The 14,733-nt window shown below is 45.5% G+C and overlaps 1 long non-coding RNA gene across 1 annotated transcript in view; it reads left to right on the top strand.

The window, feature by feature from the left end:
• The first annotated feature begins 684 nt into the window (after positions 1-684).
• LOC130284634 (uncharacterized) overlaps positions 685-14,733 on the top strand; it is a 42,359-nt gene continuing 28,310 nt past the window's right edge. Inside the window, exon 1 of the long non-coding RNA XR_008847105.1 lies at positions 685-1,000. This is a non-coding gene — a long non-coding RNA (uncharacterized LOC130284634). The remainder of the gene's footprint in view (positions 1,001-14,733) is intronic.

Genomic DNA, 14,733 nt, shown 5'->3' with positions numbered 1-14,733 from the left:
TTTTTTTTATTAACTGGTGTCAGAAAGTTAAACAGATTTGTAAAATACTTATATTAAAACATCTTAATCCTTCCAGTACTTATCAGCTGATGTTCCTCCACAGTTCCTCCATATGGACATGATGACCTCACACAATTACCCCATATAGACATGATGACATCACACAGTTCCTCCATATGGACATGATGACATCACACAGTTCCTCCTTATGGACATGATGACATCACACAGTTCTCCCATATGGACATGATGACATCACACAGTTCCTCCATATGGACATGATGACATCACACAGTTCTCCCATATGGACATGATGACATCACACAGTTCCTCCATATGGACATGATGACATCACACAGTTCCTCCATATGGACATGATGACATCACACAGTTCTCCCATATGGACATGATGACATCACAGAGTTCCTCCATATGGACATGATGACATCACACAGTTCCTCTATATGGACATGATGACATCACACAGTTCCTCCATATGGACATGATGACCTCACACAATTTCTCCATATGGACATGATGACATCACACAGTTCCTCTATATGGACATGATGACATCACACAGTTCCTCCATATGGACGTGATGACATCACACAGTTCCTCCATATGGACATGATGACAGCACACAGTTCCTCCATATGGACATGACATCACACAGTTCCTCCATATAGACTTGATGACATCACAGTTCCTCCATATGGACATGATGACATCACACAGTTCCTCCATATGGACATGATGAAATAACGCAGTTGCTGCAGATTTGTCGGATCCATGATGAGGATCTCCGGTCCCACCACATCCCAGCGGTGATCTATTGGATGAGATCTTGTGACTGTGGAGGCCATTAGAGTCATGTGACCTCATTGTCCTGTATGAGATGATGTCATGTGACATGGTGCATTATCCTGCTGGAAGTATCATCAGAAGATGGGTCCACTGTGGTCATAAAGGGATGGACATGGTCAGTTACAATACTCAGGTAGGCTGTGGTGTCAATACCATGATCAGTTGGTACTAAGGTACCAGCCGGGGGCTTAAAGGGGTACTCCGGTGGAAAACATTTTTTTTCTTAAATCAGCTGGTGCCAGAAAGTTAAACAGATTTGTAAATTACTCCTATTAAAAAATCTTTACCCTTCCAGTACTTTTTAGCAGCTCTATGCTACAGAGGAAATTCTTTTCTTTTTGAATTAATTTTTTGTCTTGTCCACAGTGATCTCTGCTGACACCTCTGTTCGTGTCAGGAACTGTCCAGAGTGAAGGTTGCCCAGTTACTGTGCAGAGTAAAGGTTGCCCAGTTGCCCATAGCAACCAATCAGATTGCTTGTTTCATTTTTCAAAGGCCTTGATAAAAATGAAAGAAGCAATCTGATTGGTTGCTAAGGGCAACTGCACCACTCTTCCTCTACACTGGTTTTGATGAATCTCCCCCAATGAGAATGCCGAAAAGATGCAATTTCCTTTAATCTTTGTTGCTAAGCTAAGTTGAACTGCCACAGCCATAGGCGAGATCTGTGGTTTGCAAGATTGAGTGGATTGGATGGAGGAGGTCCTCACACATGCTATAGAAAGGTCTTCATGTGCAAGAAAAGCAGTGAGGCCCAAGGATTGTACTGCAACGTCAAGCTTAGTCCACTGCTGCAACCAAGTACTATGGGGGAGATTTATCAAAACCTGTGCAGAGGCAAAGTTGCCCAGTTGCCCATAGCAACCAATCAGCTTCCTTCTTACATTTTTCACAGGCCTTGTTAGGAATGTAAGAAGCAAGCTGATTGGTTGCTATGGGCAACTGGGCAACTTTAACTCTGCACAGGTTTTGATAAATCTCCCCCTATGTTTTTATGTTAGAACCATTAAGCTTTTTTTGCCTGGTAAATACTATAACCAGGGTTCAAGTCCTGCAGGAACATGTGGGTACTGAGTTCCTGCACTTTTTCCACAGCAGGAACACTGTTCCCATTAGCAGTACCAGCACTTGAGTGGAAATCTTGGGTGAGTTCCGACACTTATTTTTTTTCCAGGACTTGACCCTTGACTATAACCAATGAAATATAAAGCCATCATAAGTTTGAACAAAATACTGCTTTGCCTTTTCTGGGCCATTTCCATATGTGTTTTGGTCACCTCCTGCCCCCTTACTTATCATCTTACCTGTTACCTTACATTAGGATGAGCTTGGGGGCTCAGCTCCTTAGCCAGACACTGTCATGGACTTTATAAATATATATTATTGCCAAAAGAGGTAATTCAGAATGAGGTTAAATACCAAAGCAATGTTGAAATTGGTGACTCTCCTTTATCCTATTTCTACACTGTATGCAGGGCTGGTGCAAGGATTTTTGCCACCCTAGGCAAAAGCAAATTTTTCAGCCCCCTTGAACTCCACCCATTGGCCCTCCCTTTGGCACGCCCCACCATACCACTGGGGTGACATACTGTAACAAGCCTCCTCCTCATACTGCTGGCTGAGCGAGTGGTTCGGATGCTGGTTGTCTAACTTTCTTGCGCCAGGCAGAGCAGCTCCCCCCATCAAAAGGGCGCTCTAGGCGGCTGTCTATTTTCCCTATATGCAGAGCCAGCCCTGACTGTATGTTACCATTTTAATAGGTATCAAACGCATATCAGTATTATTCTGGTGCCCAGTGGTGTATGTAGAATAAAGGGGGCCGTCATAGACAATTTCCAAATGGACCTCTTATTATGGCATGTGATATTGCCCCCAAGACAGAAGGGTCTGGTGTTTATTTCCCTTTGCTTTCCATGACCCATTGGGTTATACTCCCCTTCATTCATTTCTTGACAGTTCCCTGGAAAGAGGAGTTCTGCACAGTCTCTTACCTATAGAAAAAGGAATGGGACCAACCAGGACAGGGCCCCCTCTCTCCAAACAGCAGCCACATGGTCTGTCTCTTGCTGGTGCCTAAAATACTTGGTTATTCCACAGGAAACATGTTAATATAATCCATGTCACTTTAGAGGCACCGGGCCAAGGATCTCCATGTGTTGTCTCCAAATGACCAAGTAATTTTTCTTCTTTTTGGTTTTTGTGTTGTTTTGACACACCTGCTGTAGATGACGCCAATTCACTCATAGCTTCATCACTGTAATCGCCCGCCGAAAATAATAGGGTCTAAAAAAACTTTTAGCAATTTACTTTTACATTTTGTCGAAATGATAGAGAGGAAATCTGCAGAAATGGAACATTATCACCGCTCTGCTTTTTGGAAGGTATCCTACTCGCTGATTCTCTAAATACCCATTCCATCCACTTCCACCTGCTTTATTCGATTCCGAAATCACAACATTTTGGGGAAATTAAAATACATCTTTATTTTTATGGAATAAATGGAGGTTTGGCATCGGCAGCTTTTATTCGGGATAGTTAAGACGTATTATCTACACTTGCTGCTTTGCTTTATCAGGATGATGCCATTCTGCACTTTCTCCAGTCATTTATTATTTTCAATTTCCCATCTGGGGCTTAATGCTCTTTGCTTAGTTTTGCTTTAAGAACAACTAAACAACGGGACAATTGAGCAGCTGATTGAGATTTTTTTTCATTTATTTTTCATCATAGGAGCATTTTATTTTCATGTCTGAAATGACTGCATTTTATTTTTAAGCTGTTATGGTGAAGCTGTTGTAGTGAAGCATTTGGCAAAGCTGTTCATACCATGCTGCTATGGGGCCTTTGGAGAGACGGCCACTGTCCAGGTTCTTCCCATTTCTTATCCCTAGGACCGCTGTCAGGGGGGTATAGTCAGTACCCCAGTAAAAGGCCCGGACTCCCTGGGGGTCCCAGGACCCTGCTGCACCTCCCCGTGCAACAGCCCCAGCACTGAAGCAGAAGAGTGCTATTTAAACAGTGGTCTCCTGCTTCTGTATGTACAGTACACAAATAGTACACACAATGTACGCACAGGAGCGAAGATTTACGCTGCAGGCTGTGTGATGACATTATTTCATCACGTGGCCTGCCAGAGAAGTAATGCACCACTCCGGAAGCTGCAGAAAGCCCGACCTCAGCGCAGGATTATGTGTTTTAATTTTTTATTAAACTTATCTGGGGGGCACTACCTACCTGGGGACCACTACATACCTGGCTACTACCTACCTACGGCCATTATGTCCCTTGGGTCATTATCTACCTGGGGCCTCTACCTATCTGGAGCCATTATCTACCTTTGGCCACTACCTACCTGGGGCCACTACCTACCTGTGGTTACTATCTACCTGGGGCCATTATCTACCGGGGGCGCACCATCTTCCTACCCACTACCATCTAATTCCCCTACCCTTCCCCCCCCCCCCCCACACACACACTTAATTATTCCCTCATACTATGCAGGGCACCAAGGGGGGAATAATTTGGGGCACTGAGGGTAGGAAACAGGTGGGGAATGTGCTAAAACAATGGAGCCTAATCTGTTTGTTTTCTGGCAGATCCTGTGGAGACGAGTCATGGTTGGAAAATGACTTCATGAGCAAGACAGACAAGAAAAGGAAAGAGAACGACTCCAAGAAGACGCTTCCTGTGAGTCAGTAAATGTATCAGCACTGTAATCACTTATACGGTCTGCAATGCCTGTGTAGACCTGGGTCACCACTATATGAGCTTTGTATGGGGGGGGGGAAATTGGTGTATGTACACTGATTTTAATACAGTCACTATGTGGTGGTAATGGTGTGATGGCATTATTCTTCCTTGTGTACTGGTATTATTATTATTATTATTATATTATTTTTAGAAAAATTTGATTTGGACGTTTTGCCGAATTTTCCGAAAAAATTTGATTTGGTCTCAATTTATTTGCGGCAAATCAATATTTAAAATGGCTATTTCTGGCCTACAGAGAGCCTATAGGGGTGTAGAATAATTTGCCTTGCTGTAACACGCATAGGGTATGTGCTGGGTTAGTGAAATAATACTGTTGTTCAGAATGACATGCAGATCAGAGGCATCACTATTAGAATCACTGTCGCAGAGCGGCACAATAACAGAGCCTGGAGGTGGCATCATTATGAGGAGACCATATAGTGGCTCAATGAAACAGCATGGAGGTGACAGCAGTGAGAGGAGAACATATAGTGGCTGATTGACACAGCATGGAGGTGGTGGAAGCATGAGGAGAACATATAGTGGCTGAAAGACACAGCATGGTGGTGTTGGCAGCATGAATAGACCATATAGTCTCAATAGGGTGTAGAACACTTTGCCTTGTCCTAACATGCACAGGGAGTGTACTGTGCTAGTGAAATAATAGTTATTCAGTATGACATTCAGATTACAGGCATCGCTATTAGAATCACTGCCGCCGAGCGTCTAGATGTGGCAGCAGGGAGACCATATGGCATCAAAATTGAAGAGAATAAAGATAATTTTTATGTAACTTTTATTTAATTTAAACTTATTAAAAATTTTTGAGTAACCATTCTGGTGAGCATCGAGATGGTGGTCCGCCGCAAGGCGAGCTACCACCTGTTCCAGCCCCTGCCTCTCAGAGCCCCCCTGACTGTGGAAGTGCAAATGTTTAATTAAATCAGTTATGGTTCATTGTTATCGCTCTATAGATTTTTTTGAAATTTTAAGATTTAATAATAAAATGTAAAATTTATGGTAGCTAGTGCTACCAAAAAGATGTTTAGGTAATGTCCCAGCAGCATGAGGAAAACATATAGTGGCTGAATGACACAGCCTGGAGTTGGCAACAGCATGTGGAAACAAGAGGCCTTCACAATCCCTAAGATTAAAAGATGAATTTTCAAATTTAAATTGAAGATTCATGCTAGCTAGTGCTACCTTAATTTTTTTTAAGTTATGTACAAGCAGCATGAAGAGACCATATAGTGGCTGAATTACACAGCCTGGAGTTTGCGGCAGCATAAGGAGACAATATGGTGGCTGAATGACACAGAGTGGAGTTTGTGGCAGCATGAGGAGACCATTTGGTGCATAAATGACACAACCTGGAGTTTGCGGCAGCATAAGGAGACCATATCGTGGCTGAATGACACAGCCTGAAGTATGCGGCAGCATGAGGAGAAAATATGGTGGCTGAATGACACAGCCTGGAGGTGGCGGCAGCATGAGGAGAACATATACTGGCAGAATGAGACAGCTTGGAGGTGGCAGCAGCAGCATCAGGTGTCCTGAAAGTGACATGGCGACAGAGTGGTGCGGTGGGTGGCAATACCAGTACCCAGTGAAGAAGATGGATGAAAAAAGGTCTGATGCGGAGGAATGTCTGTAACTGGGGTGCAGCGCCTTAAATCTGTTTTGCACTATCCATATTTGTGAAGCGTTGGTGTGGCACCATGGTCAATCTACTCTGATGCATCAGGCATTGGTGGGTGGAAATCCTGGCTGATCCATGCCTAATTCATCTTCACAAAGGTCAGTCTCTCCACATTTTTCATGGACAGATGAGTTCTCCTTGGGGTGACTATGGCCCCCGCCGCACAACACCCGCTCTAATGGCACACTACTGGCCAAGCAGGACAGCTTTTCCAGGGCAAACTCTGCTAGTTGCGGCCACAAATCAAGTTTGGCTGCCCAAAATTCCAGCAGATCTTCAAGGTGTATTGGCATGGGCATGTCAAGGTATGCCAACACGTGCTGGTTCAGGTCCTGCTCCAGGTCTACGTGTTGCTGATAAGTTGCATCACTATGCTGGTGAAGAAAGGTACTTATCAACGACTGTAGACTCAGGCTGCTGCTGATGAAGCTGGTACTGCTCCTGCCAACCCACCCCTCCCCAGTAGCCTTGGCAGTGGAAGGAGAACACAGAGGACCCTCCCAAGTCGGAGGATGGTGCAGATAGGCATCGGCCAACTGACTACGTAGGATGTCCCTGTAGTAGGTCAGTTTGTCCTTCCTCTCAGTGGGTGTAAAAAAGGCGGCCATTTTGTGCCAGGAGCGAGGATCCAGTAAGGTGTAGAGCCAGAAGTCATCCCGTTGCCGAATGGTGACAATTCGGCAGGCACTACGCAAGCAACTGAGCATGCATCGTGCCATTTGTGCAAGTTACTTGGAGGGACTCCCTTCCTCCATCTTCACTGCATACTGCCTCGGTGTGTCTGTTTCCTCTGTTTCTCCTTCCTCATAGCCCCCTAGCTCCTCTGGCTTCTCCTGCTCCTCCTCTCTAGTCAGATGACTATAAAAACCGCCCATTTTGCGAAAACTGAACAGTGCTCCACTTTGCCCCTCCTCCTCCTCCAGTTCAGTCCCCACAGGGCTCATGTGGCCGTGAGATGTAGGCGCCACGTCTCCAGTGCCCTGACCAGCTATCAATTCCAACACCTGTTGTAAGAAATGAAGCAGTGGAATGACGTTGTTCATCCCATAATCCTGGCGACTGACTAATAATGTGGCTTCCTCAAAGGGCCTGAGCAAACGGCAGGTGTCACATTTGAGTTGCACAGCGGAGTCCCCCTATCTGCTTGGATCATGAAGAAATTGGTGATCGCTTTTCTCTGTTTGTATAGTTGGTCCAACATATGGAGGGTAAAATTCCAACGTGTGTCAACGTTGCAAATCAGATTATGTTGGGGGATACCGTTCTGACGCTGCAGCTCAAGGAGGGTGTGCTTTGCGGTGTATGGCTGAAGTGCATGCAAAGTTTCCTTTACATTGTTAGGATGTCTTGCAAATGGGGGGAACACATCAGGAACCACTTGACAACCAGATTGAACACGTGTGCCATGCAGGGCGCATGGCTCAGCCTCCCTTGTCGCAGCGCAGACAAGATGTTCTTCCCGTTTTCAATCACGATGGTTCCCATTTCCAGTTTTCGTGGAGTAAGCCATGCCCATATTTATTTATGAATGGCTTTTAGCAAACCATGTGAAGAACAGCGTGACACCACCGTGCCCTGCACACATGGTATGCTGAAGGGGCACTGAGACTTGCCGTGCAGTAGAGGCTGAGGACACGTGGAGGATGAGGAGGCAGAGTCACACACTGTCACAGGACCATCGGCCTGAGAGCGTGGAGGAGGAAGCAGCGTGACCTGTCCATTTTGCTGTTGTGGCTGTGCAGGAACCACATTCACTCAATGGGCTGTAAAGGACATGTATTGTCCCTGACCATAGGTACAGCTCCAGACATCAGCGCTGTCGTGCACTTTGTTACACATCGACAGGTTCAAGGAGTGGCCCACCTTCTATTCCACAAAATTGTAGAGGGCTGGTACTGCCTTCTTCGCAAAGAATTGACGGCTTGGGATTCTCCACCTCGGCTCAGCACAAGCCATCAGTTCTCTGAGAGGTGCAGAGTCCACCACTTGAAAAGGGAGGGACTGCAGCACCAGCAACTTAGACAGGAGCACGTTCAGCCTCTGCGCCGTTGGATGAGTGGGGGCATACTGTTATCTCTTGGACATGGCTTTGCTGATGGATTGCTGGCAGAATGACTAACTAAAAGTAGGAGGATCAGGAGCATCTGGAGCGACAGAAGGAGGGTATGACACACAGCTCCCTTCGGCTGAGGTGGTGTAGTCTTGGCGGGCTGAAACATGGAGTGGCGTGCCACTGGGTGATGCAGCAGGCTGGACCACCACATAGGAGCCACGGTTTTCCCAGGCTGCTTTATGGTGGCTCAGCAAATGTTGAAGCAGGCTGTGGTGCTATCATTGGGACCCTGGCCACGCTTCACCTTCTGCCGACACATCTTGCATGGGGCTATGTTAACCTCCTCCAGATGCTTGATGAAAAACTGTCGCACCGCCGAGTAGCTGATTTCCCCACTAACAGTCCGCACTAATTGACTGCTACTGCTGCCGTCTCCAGGAACCCCTGTTCCACAGCCTCTCGGTAAGGTAGGCTGCTGCGAAGCAGGTGGTCTCCCCCGGGCACGTTTGGGTCCAGAATTTCCACTTCTGCCGCAATGCTGAATGCCAACCATGCAACCACCTTGCTGGCTCAGCTGCTGCCTCATGGCAATCTGCAACACTCTTCTCCTGATGAGGATGAAGCAACACTGCCTCCCACGTCACTCTCCTCATCTCTACTTGCCCGCCTAGCGGAGGAAACTGCGGATGTCGCCTCCACTTCTTGGCTGGACAGTAGCTGCTGACTGTCCTCAATTAGATCATCCTCACTGAATAGTGGAGCTGAACCCACAGCATAAGATACTTTTGTAGGGGAGGGAACAGCATAGGACAGAGGCAATAGGAGGACAGGAACTGCTTTCAGGCCATGCTAATTGAGGGTTGTGTCTGAGGAACCCACCGAATGTTGACTGGGGATAACAGATGTCACTTGTGATGAAGTGGAAGACCGTATTAACCAATCAATGACGGCAGATTGGTTGCTGTTCGAGACACGACCGCTAGCTGATACCAGGAGATTAGGCCTCTCGCTGCAACTCCTGCTGCCACTCACCCCTAGTCTGCTGCGACCTCTGCCTGCGCCTGATGAATTTAGGCCTCTGCCACTCCTCTGTGCACGTCCTGGCACTTCTCTGTCTGACATACTTAGTGCGTATATGAGGGGAGTACAATACGCTTCATTACGCTTAAAACAGTATTTGTCTAGAACAGCAGCAGGTGTGTACTTTTGGCTGGCCTTTTAAAGTAACTAGGCCCTTAAGACTTTATTAGGAACAAAATGGTACAACACTTAAATTTATGTATGTGGTATGAACTTATGAGGGCAGTAGAATGCGCTCCACTACACTTAAAGGTTTTTGTCTAGAATAGAAGCAGGTGTGTACTTTTGGCTGTCCTTTCACAGTATCTAGACCCTTGAGACTTTAACAAGAACAAAATAGTTCACCACTTAGATGTACGTATGTGGTATGCACTAGTGATGAGCGGCAGGGGCCATATTCAAATTTGCGATATTTCGTGAATATATTGATGATTATCCGTCTATGTTCAAGAAATTCTCATATTTGCTATGTTCGTTCACTTTTTTTTCCACCGAAATTTGCATGGAAAATTTGCATAAAAATTAGCATGTGAAATAAAAACAAAAAACAAAAAAAGAATATTCGTCATTACGAATATATAGGACTTTATTCTAAATATTAGCAAAATCACAAAGTGCCGATATTCAAGATAAAAATTTGCATTACGAATATTCGTGCTCAACGGTAGTATGCACTTATGAGGGCAGAAAAATTTGCTACAGTACGCTTAAAAAAGTATTCGTGTACACCAGCCGATGAGTACTCCTGCATGGCCTTTCACAGTATCTAGGCCCTTGAGACTTTAACAGGAACGAAATAGTACACTACTTAGATGTACGTATGTGGTATGCACTTATGAGGGCAGAAAAATGAGCTACAATGCGCTTAAAAAAGTATTTGTGTATAACACCAGCCGGTGAGTACTTTTGCCTGGCCTTTCACAGTATCTAGGCCCTTGAGACTTTAACAGGAACAAAATAGTACACCACTCAGATGTATGAATATGCTTTGCACTTATGAAGGCAGAATATCCGCTACAGTACACTTAAAAAAGTATTTGTGCGCAGTACACACCAGTGCTGCAGCACACAGTCACTGTGCACTACACCCAAAATTGCACTTACGCTCTCAATCTCGCTCCCTTCCCTATCAGTGCTTCTAGGCAGGATTTGTGCTTGAGCTGAATTACTGCTGTTCTTCTTTGCAACACACTGCTCTCTGTAATAGAATGCTGTAGACAGTGACTGGGAGGTAAATTGCTGCAGTAAGAATGCTTTTCTGTGAATCACATACTGCCCTCTTCCCCTCCCTCTGTGCAACAGATTGCTGACTTGACTAGGAGGTGAATCGCTGCTGGAAAAAGCTTTTCTGTGCAACACACAGCCCTGTCTGTCCCTATCTATCTCTCTGCAGTGAAAGGCTGAAGTGACTGGCTGCAATATTTCTGCTGGTTATCGGGCTGTGACATGGGTGACTGGCTGCTGATAGGCTGCATCCTGCATGTGATTCAGGGTCATACCACCTACCCTTGTTCCCACCTTCCCAGGATTCCTTACCCCATGTCCTCACATGTGGATCCCCCTTTTTAGATGCCCTGAAGCCTGGACCATGCTAAATGGAGTTTAATGAAGCGATTTGCAGGATAGAATCGCTGTGATATGCGCATACATTGCGAATAAAATGTTTCCTGAAATTTGGAATTAATTCGGATTTGTGATTCGCTCATCCCTAATTATTGATAATATTGGTTTCAGCATACAGGATTTGGTCAGTAACAGTATGATGGTAATATGTGTAGTGATAATATTACTCTTTGTATACTGATATCATTGATAATATTGGTCTTAGTATACAGGGTTTTGTCAGTCACAGTATGATGGTAATATGTCTGGTGATAATATTCCTTCTTGTATACTGGTATTATTGGTAATATTGGTCTTCGTGTACAGGATTTAGTAAGTAACAGTATGATGGTATTTTGTAGGGTGATAATATTCCTCCAACTTTCCTTAACTAAAGGACTCTTGGTTTTCTTGTCCTGGTCTCAAAATATTTTTTTCATAGACAATGGGAAAGATAGTGGATGGACCTGGGCGGGGTCTCGGGGGCAGGGAACTTGGGGGGGGGGGGGGAGGGGGGATTGGGGTTCCAGGTCTTGAGCTGTGTAAGGCCATGTTCACATGTCGGAATATTAATGTCAGATTGCAAATTGGAATTCGGCATAGAGATTCCGCTTCAGCAGAGTCCCTTTGAAATCAAGAGGATTCTGATGTGCATATCCATGCCAGAAATTCTGTTTACTGTGTCTATAAAAAGAATGATCACGTTCATTCTTTCTGCGAACTCAGCACTGAATGCATAGCCGCATTTCTGTGTGGTCCTAGCATGTTTATGCCGACGTGTGAACATAGTCTAGGGAGCCCCAAATATGTTTGTGACCAATGTGTCATGGAAAGTAATAGGAGGCCCATTTAGATATCACTGACATGTCAGGGGCCTCACTGGGCATAAACATCAGGGTGCCTGAACAAACTGATGGGTGCCTTTAACCTCAGCCACATCCTGCCCACTCTTTTACTTAACAAATGGCTGGGAGAAAAAGACATTAGTGTCCTTTACTCTCTCCTTGCCTGGCTGATTGCTGTTGTGTTCAGGTACTAAAGTGCAGCTATGTGACAACTCGTCTAACCCACCACAGGTTGCTTGGAAATCATCACAGGAAGTGCAGGCTCCGCCCCCTGCTGTAGTGTGGAGGCAGTGCAGGTGCTGGGGGACTGGGTGACTAGCTTGCTGCCAACCCTCCTCATCCCTATAACCACTAACCATAGTCACTGCTTCCATTTACCTGCCCACTTATGAGGACCCCTAAAGACCATTCACTGTATGCAGCCCAGCACCATCTGCCCATCCCGGAGGCAATGTGTTATACCACAAGAATAAACACTTTCCTGCATTAGCAGGTGTGGAAAGTGGCAAACTTTAGGGGGTTCCCATAAAAAATATTTATAGCCAGAGATGTGTTAGGGTCTAGCCTGTCTGCATCCTGCCATATGAGGAGAGGAGGTGTAGGCCTGGCACTTGCAGAGAATACTTAAATTCAATTCAAATTTGCTAAAATCTAACCTGGGCCAACTCTGGGTCAGTCATTGTGATCACAGCACCATGTGGATTTTCAGGTGGTCTTAACCAAGAACTGTCTCCAGTCCAATCACAAAGGGCATCCATCTCTATTATCCTGTTCCTGCTCCGAAACTAAGAATTATCTACCCAAAAGAGAGAATAGCTGTGCAAGGACTCTTCTGAAAACACTTAACTTACACATCACAACCATTTTTGTGTTATGCCTTGTGATAGGGAATTTGTAATAGCAGTAACTCTGAGAATAAGTCTTTAAATGGGCACTGTCAAATATAAAAACTTTTTATACATTGTACATCTTGGCAAAACATAAACTATTTTAATATAATTCATAAGAAAATTGTATTTCCTTTTTATAGAATTCATGGCTTATAAAATTACGGCTTTGTCCAAGTTGAAACACAGGCATGGACAAAGTCTGGTAAGTGAGGGTGGGCTAGCACTTGTCTGTGCTCTCTCCTGTCTGATAGGACAAGATAGAGCACAGAGGACTCTTATCAGACAGGAGAGAGCACATATAACTCCTATCAGACAGGAGAGAGCACAGAGTAGTACTATCAGACCGGAGAGAGCACAGAGGAGTTCTATCAGACAGGAGAGAGTACAGAGGAGTGCTATCAGACAGGAGAGAGCACAGAGGAGTCCTATCAGACAGGAGAGAGCGCAGAGGAGTGCTATTAGAAAGGAGAGAGCACAGAGGAGTACTATCAGACAGGAGAGAGCACAGAGGAGCGCTATCAGACAGGAGAGAGCACAGAGGAGTACTATCAGATCAGACAGGGGAGAGCACAGAGGAGTCCTATCAGACAGGAGAGAGCACAGAGTAGTACTATCAGACAAGAGAGAGCACAGAGGAGTCCTATCAGACAGGAGAGAGCACAGAGGAGTCCTATCAGACAGGAGAGAGCACAGAGGAGTGCTATAAGACAGCAAAGAGAGCACAGAGGAGTCCTATCAGACAGGAGAGAGAGTACAGAGGAGTGCTATCAGACAGGAGAGAGCACAGAGGAGCGCTATCAGACAGGAGAGAACACAGAGGAGTACTATCAGAGAGGAGAGAGCACAGAGGAGTGCTTTCAGACAGGAGAGCACAGAGGAGTACTATCAGACAATAGAGAGTATAGAGGATTACTATCAGACAGGAGAGAGCACAGAAGAGTGCTATCAGACAGGAGAGAACACAGAGGAGGGCTATCAGACAGGAGAGCACAGAGGAGTACTATCAGACAGGAGAGAGTATAGAGGAGTACTATCAGACAGGAGAGAGCACAGAGGAGTGCTATCAGACAGGAGAGAGCACAGATGAGTGCTATCAGACAGGAGAGAACACAGAGGAGTCCTATCAGACAGGAGAGAGCACAGAGGAGTGCTATCAGACAGGAGAGCACAGAGGAGTACTATCAGACAGGAGAGAGTATAGAGGAGTACTATCAGACAGGAGAGAGCACAGAGGAGTGCTATCAGACAGGAGAGAGCACAGAGGAGTGCTATCAGACAGGAGAGCACAGAGGAGTACTATCAGACAGGAGAGCACAGAGGAGTACTATCAGACAGGAGAGAGTATAGAGGAGTACTATCAGACAGGAGAGAGCACAGAGGAGTCCTATCAGACAGGAGAGAGCACAGAGGAGTGCTATCAGACAGGAGAGAGCACAGAGGAGTGCTATCAGACAGGAGAGAACACAGAGGAGTGCTATCAGACAGGAGAGAGCACAGAGGAGTACTATCAGACAGGAGAGAGTATAGAGGGGTACTATCAGACAGGAGAGAGCACAGAGGAGTACTATCAGACAGGAGAGAGCACAGAGGAGTGCTATCAGACAGAAGAGAGCACAGAGGAGTCCTATCAGACAGGAGAGAGCACAGAGGAGTGCTTGTCCACTCTCACTTACCGGACTTTGTCTATGCCTGTGCTTCAGCTTGGACAAAGCCATGATTTCTATAAAAAGGAAATAAAAACATTTTATGAAGTATATTAGAAAGGTTAATGTTTTGCCAAGATGTACAACATATAAAAAGTTTTTGAATCTGACAGTGCCCATTTAAAGTTTCTTCACCACAGTCATCTAAGCTGTGAAGGCCCTCCTCAGAGGAACTGTGACCAGTTCTCAAGCAACCATTCTAAAGACTTTGGGGGAGATTTATCAAAACCTGTCCAAAGGGAAA

This window comes from Hyla sarda, chromosome 8, assembly GCF_029499605.1.
Source record: "Hyla sarda isolate aHylSar1 chromosome 8, aHylSar1.hap1, whole genome shotgun sequence".
Classification (NCBI taxonomy): domain Eukaryota; kingdom Metazoa; phylum Chordata; class Amphibia; order Anura; family Hylidae; genus Hyla; species Hyla sarda.
Note: the sequence above shows the minus strand (reverse complement) of the source record. Positions and strands in the feature narration are given on the sequence as shown.